The sequence below is a fragment of the Pseudonaja textilis genome, chromosome 2 (genome assembly GCF_049901715.1).
Source record: "Pseudonaja textilis isolate UNSWEBS1 chromosome 2, rPseTex1.2, whole genome shotgun sequence".
Lineage (NCBI taxonomy): Eukaryota > Metazoa > Chordata > Lepidosauria > Squamata > Elapidae > Pseudonaja > Pseudonaja textilis.
The window spans coordinates 12,054,635-12,063,453 of NC_141991.1; the positions used below are offsets into that span (position 1 = coordinate 12,054,635).

The window sequence follows — 8,819 nt, forward strand, 5'->3', positions numbered from 1 at the left end:
TCCAATTGTCTAGTAGTTTATTGCAACTAGTGTCCTTTATAGTAAATTTCAACGGTCAGTGTCCATAAATCTTTGTTTCCAGCTTCCTTCTGTTGATTTCTTTTCCCACTTTTTCCCAAAGTCACCAAATAATCCCAGAGCAATTTCTTCATGTATCTTTTTTCCCTTGTAATATTCTAGTATTTCACTTTTCAGGGTTTTTATTTTATTATAATGGAATTCCTTTTGTTTCCTTTCAAATTCCAATTTTAAAAAGACCAAGCACTTTTCAAAGAGTCACTGAAATTTTCCCTTTGCCATTAAATGGCGGGCTCAGTTCTGTTTCCACGTTCCACCCTTTCTTTTCACTTTCTCCCTTTTTAAACTTTCATTGATTTCATTAATTCCAGTTATTAGCTATTCTTTCTTTTTAACACGTTCAACTTCAGTGTTTAATTATGCCTATTTAGTGCCAAAATCCAAATAGTTCCCCTGCCTCTTTTTCCAATGTAGAAGCCAGGCAAGTCCTGGGAAGAGGGAAGCCCAAGTCCCATGTTCCACTGCCCCTTTTTTTCATACATGGGGCACTCAGGGGAAAGCAAAGCCCAGATCCATAGAGAGGGCTAGGAAAGAGGAAGGGATCTGAGGGAGGCCCCCATTTCTGGGAAGAGAAATGGGGGTTTATAAGTCCCTGGTTGAATGCTGGGGGGGGGACGCAGCCCCAGGGTTTCTCCAGCCTCACTTGGGCTCCGTGTCTTTCCAGGAGAGGCTCCTGTCAGGAAGAAGCCATGCAAGGGCTGGGTCTTCAGAGGGGGATCTGGGGTTACCTGGGAGGAGAGTGGGAGAGGGAAGGAAAGACAGAGAAAGAAAGAAAGAAAATGTAGGAGAATTGTCTCTGGTTTATTGAGCCACCTGCGAGTGAGCCAAGTCTTGGTGCAGGGCTTTAACTCCTGACATAAGGGAAGAAGGTAGACCAGCATTTTCCAAACTTGGAACTCGAAGATGAATGGATTTAAATTCCCAGAATTCCCTGCCCAGCATGATGAAATCCATGCATTGTTAGGTGGGGAACTCTGGAGGTTGAAGTCCATTCCTCTTCAAGTTTGAAAAACACTCATGCAGACCAACCTCTCTCCACGTGTTGCCTCCATTTTGGGGAACAACAAAGACACCTGAAGACACCCTCAGTCATTGGCTGGCTTGCAGAATGCAGGAACCATGGTTTCTTATGGCCATCAGAAGTAAAACTTTCCTCCATCAATCGGACTGCCCCTAAATGACCCCAAGACCTATATCCTGGTTTGGGAGCCATCCTGACTGGTTCTGAGGCTGCCCTGGAGCCAAGCCTGGGTCGCCCTGCGAATCTGGCCCCTTCCTGGCCCTTCTTCAGGCTTGGGCAGAGTCACCCAAGTTCCCCGGATCCCAAGCGAGGCTCTCTAGCCCCAAATCTCCCTGGACCAGGCATAGCTGGCAGGACCTTCCAGGAGAGCCTCCTCCTCTTCCTCCTCCCTCCTCCTCCGTGGCTGCTGCTCTCCTGCTGGGACCCATGAGCCCCCTGGCTCCTCCCTGGGGGATGGAAGAACCTCCACTGGGCCTCCCTTTGGGGCCTCTGCTAAGGGCACGGCTGGGGCAGAGGATGATGAGGGCTGGAGTCCAGGCCTTTGGGAGACCCTCATGGGTACCCACTTGATCTGGGCAGGACAGAGATCTACCCGGAGGACCTGGAAAAAAACCCTGGGAAGCAGCCCCTCCCTCCTTCCTTCCTCTCAATGCCTGGCAGGAGGGGGAGAGAGAGAGGAAGCCGGAGAGGGTCACAGCCACATTCTCCCTTTTTTCTCAGTCTTGGGATTAGCCCCCAGCCTTTCTGCCCTGGGAAGCAGCAGCCGCAGTATCCTCAGTCCTGGCCTCACTGGGAATACTGGAAACCAGTATCTGAAACCTTTTGTGGGGCCCCAAGCAGGAGAAAGAGCATCAAAGTCACCAATTGATCCTTTGAACACCCATGGAGAGATCTCTGCAGGTTTCTATCCAGGTTTGTCCAGAAATTGGGGGGGATCACTGACCCCCCTCCACCCCAAAGCTGCCTCTCTGTTCCTCTCCCATTGTTGTGGTGGTCTCTCATGAAAAGAAGACACTACGCAAAGTTGTCTTGGGATGAGAGCCCAGAGCAAACTCCGAAAGCCTCTTTTATTAGAAGCAATCTTTGTTAACGTAGCAATTTGTTAACGTCCTATCACAAATGCATTACATCACACAACATGCACTGATCATTCGCATAAAGCATACAAGGCTGCAGAGTTTAAGTTTGCTACAGTCCTTGCTCCGTGTTCCAGCCAACCACCAGAAGGTTCCGTTGTCCTAGCACGTACACAAAGAACAAAGAATCATAGTTCCCACACATTGTCCCAACTCTTTTCCCTGAATGGAAAACTCTGATCCATTTCACACATTCCGCCAACCCCTATTCACTCAACCATGTTGCTAGAAATCAGGTTGCACCATCCACCACACTGTGGGCATCACCGCCATCTTTGTAGGGTTTCCCTGTGATAAGATGGGTGGCCGGTAAATTTAATAGATGGATGGATGGATGGATACATAGATACATAGATGATAGATAAATACATAAATAGATTGATAGATGATAGATAGATAGATCTCAGCTGCAGACCTTACAGTCCATTCTTTATTTAAAAAAACTAAGAAACATCAAAATATAAAGAATCTTGGGTGTATTATAGGAACATGGTAAGATAACACAGGAATGACAAAAAAATAAAAAATTTCCATCCATTGTATAATTTTCTCCCAATTTACCCAATGATATAGCCCACCAGTTGTCACTTCCTGCTTCTTAATGAGCTTTTATCCCAAAATTAATATTGCTAGAAAAAATGGGGAATGAAATTTCACTTCAGGCACAAGCAATTTTAAAATTGGCTGCAATTAGGACCAATATATGGGATTCTGATATAAAACAGAATTCCAAACGGGGCCTACTCTTAACCTTGGGCAGAGATCAAGGGTGCTGATTGTCATTAGAAGACACTAGAGTTAGAATTTCTGGTGGCGTTTCCATCAAAGATGGATCAGAAACCACCATCATGAGTGGTTTGATCCATGTTTACCTTATTGGAAGGGTCCCTGTTGGACTGGAACCATCTGACCCATCTCTGAGGGGTGGGGTGAGAGAGGGAGACTGCCAGCCGCATCTCCCCTCCCTGGCTAGGTATTAACTTCCTTGGAAGACAGGGTGCGACCATTTGTTGTCTGTTTGACAGGAATGCTTCTATCCAGTTATGCAGTTGTCCAGAGATACTGTAAAATTTTAATTTTAGGAGTAGTTTGTCGTGTACAACTGAATCAAAGGCTTTACAGAAGTCTATGTAGATTGCATGCATTGTTTTCCCTTATCGAGTTGTGTAGTCCATATGTTTTTGCAGTGTAGAGTTGCAGATTACATGATAGATTTTTCCTAAAACCAAGTTGTTTATTAGAGAATAGGTTGTTTGTTGCTAAGTGGAGGATGATGGATTGGTTAATAATGGATTCCATGACTTTACGGGTGTTGCAGCATCAAGAGATTGGTCTGTAATTTTCAACTAGGCTGGGGTCTCCCTTTTTGAACATGGGGATGACCGTGGCTTGTGACCATAGTTTTGGCAAGGAGCTGGTCCTGAAAGATTTTTCAAAGATTATGCTTAGAGGTTTGGCTATGGCAGTGGATAGCTTTTTAAAGAAGTAAACACATATTCCATCCGGTCCAATAGATAGAGATGGTTTTAGATTGCGTAGTGCTTCTTCAACATTGTCTTCTGTAAAATAAATATGTATTAGATCATTGTAGTTGTCTGTGGTTCGACTAGGAAATATTGGGCATGATCCATTGCTGTTTACAAATAATGAGCCAAAGAATGTATTAAAGATGTTGGCTTTAATGATGTCATCGTCACAGTCTTTACCATTAGGTCCTTTCAAGGGTGGGATGGACCTTGAGTCTTTTAGTTTGTTGTTTTTACAAAATTGTAAAAAGCGCGGGTGGAATTGGTGCTTAGAAGGTTTTCCTCTTGTTTAATGTGATAATTGGTGCATTCAGTTTTTATCTGGTGGCATAAATTTTTGTATCGGCTTTTGAAGTTGGCAACGTGATCAGATTTGTTTTTCCGCCAAAGTGATTTCTTTTTGGATTGAAGCTTCCTTATTGTTTTGGGTAATTTGTTTTTTCATGTATGAATTACCACAGCTTCTGAGCATTTAGGGCCAATTTCACTTCTACCTGACATCAATGGGACATTCAATCATCCCATTTTGTAGAAATTCTTTTCTAAAAATCTTATTATGCTCTATGTTAGTTACTTTCTTGTTTAACTTATTTATAATAACTTAGTTGACTGTTGTATCCAGATTATACTACTCCTAATGTGATCTTGAGTCCAATATTGCAAAGCACACCAACTGCAGATGAACAATGATACAACTAAAATAATGGAAATTTTAGGGCACCACCACCATATATTTTTTGTATAAGCACAAGATTCCCATTGCGCAAATATCATGTTTCAAAAACCTGATATCAGGTAGGCTAAAGGTCCAGGACAGATATGCCATCTTAAGAATTCAAAAGAGCTGAGTGAACATCTAGGAATTCTACTAGATAAGGATGTGGAACAGAATCTTGCACCAGCCTTTTAATCATTTCAACCAAAATTGTTGGCCTGCTTAGGTATGGAGAGCAGCTTGGAGCATTTTCTAAGTGTGGCTTGTTGGAAAATGCTGAGACTTAAATCCCCCTTTCTCACATTTCTTCATTTCTTCTGGTTGTAAGCTGCTCCTTCATATTCAGGTCTGGCCTCAGAATGATTATGTACCATTTGGGGATAAAGATGCAGCCCAGCACTGGAAGCCAAGATGGAGAAGATCTGCACAGCCACCATGTGTTTCCCTTTGGTGCTCAGGTAGGTGGGCACAAAAGTCACCCAAACACTGCAGAAGACCAGCATGCTGAAGGTTATAAGCTTGGCTTCATTAAAAGCCCCAGGCAGGTTCCTGGCCGGGAAAGCCATTATGGTGGCCAGGAAAGCCACAGATGGTGGCCAGGAAGCCCAGGTAGCTGAGGGTGATGTAGAACATGACTACGGAGCCTTCATTGCATTGCAAGATGGCCACTCCAGGTTGAGAGTGAAAGTCAAAGTCAGGGAATGGGGGAGAAACTCCAAGCCAGATGGAGCAGAAGATAATTTGGGCAGCAGAACTAGAAAGGATGATGAAAATGGCTAAGCTCTTCCCCAACCATCTTTTCACTTGGTTTCCTGGTTTTGTGGCCAGGAAAGCCAGCACCACTGTGATTGTCTTGGCCAAGAGAGAAGAAATGGCAACTGAGAAAGTGATGCTGAAAACCATCTGCCGGAAAAGGCAGGTGACTTTCCTTGATTGACCGACAAAGAGAAAAGGAGACAAGAAGCAAAGCAAAAGAGAGACCAGGAGGATAAAAGAAAGGTCACGATTGTTAGCTTTGACAATGGGAGTTTCTAGGTATTGAAAGAATGTAACTGACAAAACCTGCAGTTAGGAACAAGAATAGGGCAATGGAGACCAGGATGATGCCCAGATAACTCTACTCGAGCTCATAGGAACAGCAAGACAACCGTGGCTGGCCTACTCACCAATGTGAAATTCCAACAAAGACTTCAGAATGGCAGGACACCCTTCTCAGTAAGTACTGGGAAGAAGACTATGACCCATCTTTGCGACATAACCCAAATCTCCTCTATGAGGATTCAAGGGGCAACCCCTCTACGTCAATGCCCCTCACCCACAACTCCTACTCCACCTCAGCAGATGATGCAGACTACTGGAGAGAGTTAGCAATAAGGAGAGGAAAACTAGATTTGGCCACCAACGGCATATACAAATTCTCTGACGAGCCAAGCAGACCATATCTGCTATGGAAGAGAATTTTCCTGCGCACCATTCAGGCTGTACGCCTGAAGCCTGATGAAGTACTCATACACTTGATAGCATGGCTAGGGTCGCAGTCTGCCAGAGCAACACAGGAACTTTAAGCATGCCACTTAGACAACCCAGATGCTGCCGTACGGTTGATGTGGAAAAGACTTGACAAAGAGTACGGTGATCCCACAAACGTAGAATCAATGCTCTTGGATAGACTCAACAGATTTCCTATCGGTAAGTCTCATCTGGTCAGGGACTTATCTAATATACTTATACAGCTGAGAGCGGCACAACGGGATCCTGAGTTCCCGGGCCTTGCTTGTCTTGACCACATCAAAATGCAAAATAAAATCATTTGAAAATTACCGCAGGTGCTAATTGAACAGTGGATCCAGGTATCTGAGGCCTTCGTGGCCAAGGGTCACCAGAAATGTACACCCTTTACCCTTCTCAAAGAATTTGTGGCCCACCAGGCATCATCATGCAACAAACCCTGGATCCGCACACTCAGAGCTGTTAGTCCTCCAAGTAAAAAATGATACAACAGCAACTATGTGCTGTCCACAGGCCCTATGCTCACGAATAAGAAAAAACCCTTTATTTCTGTACACAAAACGGAGATCGCTACCTCACCCTTTCAGAGTGTGGCTGAAGAAATGTCAGAGACAAACCAAAATGGACTTCTGAGACCCAAGAGAGTCCAGTCTTGTCCATTACACCACATGTCACACCCGCTGAACAGGTGCCGGACGTTTGCAAGAAAACCCCTGGACAAAAGAAAAGATTTGATAAGGGAGTACAGATTCTGCTACAAGTGTTGCAAATCCAGACACCCGGCCAAATACTGCACAGCCAAGGTACAATGTTACTTATGCAACAGCAACAGCACTCAGCTTCTCTGCATCCAGACTCTGTGCCACCACAGCAGACAACTCCTAACCCTCCTTTGAACAAGGAGCCTCAGCATGCTACCGAAGCACACAATGCACCTCAGTGTGCTACAGATGCATACCTGGAGCTGGTGGTGAGTGTCACTTGCATAGTGGTGTGCAATGACTCACTACACCTTTGTGCCTGTCTTCAGATCTGCTTAGCCAAAGTCTGCCCTGATGGACGCCCAGAAGAAGCAGTGAAGATATACATAATACTGGATCCTCAGAGTGAGCACTCGCTGGCCAGGTCTGCATTCTTTGATCTCTTTGATGTTCAGAAGGAAGAGACGTACTTCACACTATCAATATGCAATGCAACAGGATGCACGGTGGGGAGGAAAGCTACAGGACTCTGCATAGAGTCATTAGATGGGAGTTCCCGATTCCCACTGCAACCTGTGCTAGAATGGGATGGGATACCAGATGACCACAGCAAGATTGCGATGCCCAAGGTAGCAAGCAACATACCTCACCTGCAGTATGTGGCTCATCACTTTCCTGCTTTAGATGCCCCTGATGCTTTAGCTCACAATGAAGTGGTCAGAGGCCCAAGAGGCTCCCCTTTTGCTTTCAAGACAGACCTGGGATGGGGAATAATCGATGTCGATCGACAGCAGACTCCAGCCCAGGCACATATCTTCACACCATTAGTTTCAACAGCCTTCTGATGCCCTTTGGCACCATCGGAAGCAAGAATACCGGCCCGTCCTAAAAGGCTGCCAAGAGCAACCAACAGACTTTCACCAAAACGCTCTACGTGGGCAGATGTTTTCGCAACTTCCCTTTCTACCACTTATCAACATCCCTTAGAACCGTTGGAAGCAAGATTACCTGTCCACCTTAAATGGCCACCAGACCAGTCACTGATCTAGTGTTGCTGCGGAGAAAGGCTGACCTTGAAGATTGAACCTCAAGCTTTGCATGCTTTGCTTTGTTTGATGCTTTATTACTATTTACTGTTTATCATAGTTAAACAGTTAATTGCTATTTAGCTTTAATACTGTTTACTGTTTATCTTAGTTATATGGTTATTTGCCTTTTTATTAGTGGTGGAATTTATAATTCCAGGTGGGGAGTGTGCTGTCCAGCCAATTTAGTTAATGGGAATTGGCATAGTTACTTAGAAATTGAGAGCTGTCCCCTTAAGGGAATGCATCATGGTAAATGTAGTCAAGATATCCTGGGAAATGTAGTCCATGCCATGTGGCCACATCTATAACCCTGATTGGTCACTGAATTGACCATTGGAGGGTTGGGGGGGTCTCTTTGTCTTCTTGCTTTATCACAACCTCATGGTAGCTTCTCTACCCCCCTGCTTCTAAGATATGGGATGAAAGGGATAAGCGATAACCATCTTTCTATACCAGAAAGTCAGAAATGCAAAGGATTGGACATTGAGATGAATCCTGTCATGTGAGTTATTATGGGGATACCTGATGAATCAATAAAAGGACTTTGTATGAATACTTTGTGCAGTTATACTGTCTGCATCATATCCATCTAGAAATCAAATGCAGAACACGCCTGCCTTGGCTGTTCTTTATTTCCTGCTTTTTCAACCTCAGTTGCTTTGCACAGCACAGCTGAGGTTGAAAAGCAGGAAAGAAGAGGCTTTTCAAACACTGTGTACCTGCGCGCAGTGCTTGTCAGCTGTCCGGGTGGCACTACTGAGGTTTTTTGGAAATGCTGTGCGTGCGCAAAACACACTCTCACCGAACCGGTGGTAACACTGGTTGAATCCCACCCCTGATTTAGTTCCTCCCTTTTGCTTTTGGAATTTAACATTACAATAAAGTACTTGACTATTTAATAAAGTTTACAGGGATGGAATTGAAAAAATATTTAAATATGATGATATAGTCATATTAAAACTGAGAATAAAGTTTACTGAAAAAGATTTAGGAAACTTTCACTCCATTAGATTTTTTAATATAGCATAAAACTGCATCACCTCTG

At 44.3% G+C, this 8,819-nt stretch overlaps 1 long non-coding RNA gene across 1 annotated transcript; it reads right to left on the reverse strand.

Moving 5' to 3' along the window:
• Positions 1 to 233: 233 nt before the first annotated feature.
• On the reverse strand, positions 234 to 3,186 carry LOC148126726 (uncharacterized). The gene is made up of 2 exons (XR_015742515.1): positions 3,108 to 3,186; positions 234 to 806 (listed from the first exon to the last, which is right to left on the reverse strand). It is a non-coding gene; the product is annotated as an uncharacterized LOC148126726 (long non-coding RNA).
• Positions 3,187 to 8,819: the final 5,633 nt, after the last annotated feature.